Source organism: Pteropus medius, unplaced genomic scaffold, assembly GCF_902729225.1.
Source record: "Pteropus medius unplaced genomic scaffold, Ma_sr-lr_union100, whole genome shotgun sequence".
NCBI classification, from domain to species: Eukaryota; Metazoa; Chordata; class Mammalia; order Chiroptera; family Pteropodidae; genus Pteropus; species Pteropus medius.
Window position 1 is genome coordinate 1,251,382 of NW_024347855.1, and position 3,203 is coordinate 1,254,584.

The following is a 3,203-nucleotide window of genomic DNA, read 5'->3' on the forward strand; positions in this document are numbered from 1 at the left end:
ATGGTAGTAGAGAGGGGCTCTGCACCCTGACTTAGCAAAGGACAAGAGGAACTAAACATGTGGATTCAAGTTATAGTTGGGAGAAGTTTCCTGGAAGAAATGATTCTTCAAGATAGGTTTGATGTACTCAGGTCACATGAAGGAGATGTTCCAGTAAGAATTGATTGCTGGGGAAGGATGTAGAATCGCCTTCTCTGTAGGACTTTAAAGATAGGAATAATTTCTCCCTGTCTGGGGTGGGTTAAATAGGTCCTTCTGAAGGAAAGGAAATGGATCAGAGTGATTGTCAAGGTCCTTTCTAGTCCTGCGATTCTACAGTTTCTCCACCACTCGAAATAAGGAAGGTTCAACTCTGAATGCACTTTGGAAAACTGAAAGTCCAGATGGGCTTTGCATATGTGGTGGGAGGTAATTCAGATTATAGAAAACACTCCGTATTTGGTATTTTATCAACAACAGTTTAAGAGTACAATGAGTACAGTAAAATGCCCTAGGTCATCCAAAAAGATATTAAAGATAAATGTAACACGTTAGCATACTCTAGGACAAACCATGTTAAGCCCACTTCAGAAATGCTAGGAAAAGTTCCAGGCACAGAGAAAGCAAGAGAAATATTGAGAGAAAACCAATTGCAATTGTCACTTCTTGGAAAAAAAATAGACCAAAAAAGACAGTTATCAGTCTGGAAATAGGACACTTCAAGGGCAACACTGAATTCTGTGAAACCATGAAGACCAGAGGTATATGGGACAGATTGATTGCTAAACCTAAGATCCCAGAATTAGAGTGAAATCTTCCTTTAATTTGGAAGAGGAAAATCTACTACTTTTCAAAGAAGGCATTCGTTTTTCATAGTAAGTAAATTCACGAAACTTCTTATCTTATAATTAACCATAAGAATATTTAAACAGCTTAAATAAATTGATCAAGACACAAAAAATCATGAAGAAAAGGGTTTTGTATTTTTTTAAGGGAGGATTTTTAACCATCTGATGTTAGCAGTGAGAACAATCACACTACCCACATTTATTCTTATACCGTCATCATAAGACCACAGAGCCCTGGGCTAGCTGGCCTTGGGACACTGCAAATGATGACTTAAGAGACCTCACAGAGAGAGGCTGCCTCCATGTCCAGGGAAACTGCATGCATTTAAGGAAGGTTGAAATCCTTGTCAATTTGAAGAAATAAACATTTTCAAGTTATTGGTTTTATGTCAAACAAATGAATACCACACATCACTTATGTTATTTCACAAGGCCAAAATTAGGGGTAAAAGTATCTTTTCTTAGCCTAGTAAAGTGCTTAAGTATGCTTTGGCCCTTTCTCTAAATATTTGATTCACAAATGGCCTTTCCCCTAAGTACCTTTTGAATCATATTTAATCAGCATTCATTTATTTATTCATAGTGAACTTATTGAATGGCAATATATCGATATTGGGATATGGGTATTAATAAAATGTGGCCTCTGCCCTCCAGGAGTTCACAGTCAAGTGGATAAATCACACAATAAGTGGTGAGGGCTCTGTTCAGAGGGTGCTCACAGCGCCCAACTCTTGCCCTGTCGCTGACTATTCCTGGACCCCTGAGATCCCTTCCAGAGGTTAATGAAGAAAGGGACCACTGAAGGAGACAAAACAGTGATCAACCAGATTCATAGAACTGGGAAAGAATGAAGTTTCTGACACCAGGAAAAGAGGGTACGCCAGTGATAGGGAGAGCTCAAGTTGGATGAGGCTTCTAGAAGATCTGGGCAACTAGGAGATCATGGGCGACCTGAACAATGCCAGTAGAGTGGCTGTCTGAAAGGATGAGAACAGGACGAGAGTCGGGAAAGTATTGCCTATGTGGACATTTCTGTTGTGAAGCCTGCTAATGAAGGTACATTCATTGGAGTGAGTGCCAAAACTCAATTATTCAGCATCTTAGCACTTACAAAAACATTCTGCATTTACTGTACCATATACTCATCACAGCCTCATGAGATAGACAGGACAGCTATTTTTATCTCCAATTTCCATAGAGATGGTCCACCATAAAAAAAAAAGAAGTGCTGAATTAAAAAAAAAAAAGATTGTTAGCTATCTTTTTAGTTGTTTTTCCTATTTGTTTTCCTGGTTAAATATCAATGACCTGCCCAAACATTTAAGGACGAGATGGTATTTGAGATGTGCAGTCATCATGGGGAGGGTGGTGGCCTTCAGAGGGAGGATGGGCCTTGGGAGAGCACACCCTGGGGCCATGGTGGTGAGGGAGGTATCAGTGCTACAGGGCAAAGGGGGTGACATCTAGGGACACTGCATAGTAGGTACATGTAGACAAGAAGCATGCAGGATTTTCTTTAGCAAAACATGAGTCAGATATCAGGAAGAAGAGTCGAAACCCAGAGGCAGGTAAGAGTAAAGTCCGTTATCAAGAAAAAATGGGAGCCAGAAAGCCTGAGGTTGGGGTAGGGAATAGAGGGCAGAAGGGTGTGTGCATCTCTGTGTTATCCCAAGGAATGAGGCTTTGCTGTGCATTAAAATCACTTAGGGAGATTTTTAAAAACACCCATCTTGGGCCCAACCCCAGAGATCCCAATGTTATTTGAAAGAACTTTTCTAGAAATTGAGCAGCCAGGAGAACTATGGGATTGAAGAGTCAGTTAGCACTTTTTTAGGGATTGTTGTGAGGTAATTTATGTCATCTTCTTGGCACTTAGTGGGCACACAATAAGTTTTCCTTTCTTCTCCGTCTCTTTTACTACCTCCTACATTATTTGAACAAATGAAATGGCTTTTTTTTTTTCAAACATCTCCTATATATTTTGCAAGCCTTGCAAGAAATGTGTCCTTGATTTCAATGTTGTGACCTATGAGATCACTGCAAAAGAAAACCATTTTTTAAACCATCATTTTATTTATTTTGCCAAAATTGCACTTCCGAGTCTATTGTTGGCAGGGACCACAGCGTCATTTTTAAGCATTATCGCATAGTCGACACAGGCATTACCGAAACCTGATATAAAACATTCTTTCTATCCTGTTTTGATATTGATTTAATATCAGAAGACCATTTTCTCTTCATCTCAACTAGATGCTAAAAGGAACTTGAGGTGGATAGGAAGGACACTTACTAAGCCAGAAAATGCTCATCTAACCTAAAATAAAAGACAACTTTTTCCTTTCATTTGATATATCGTGTATTTTATAGAGAGAAAGG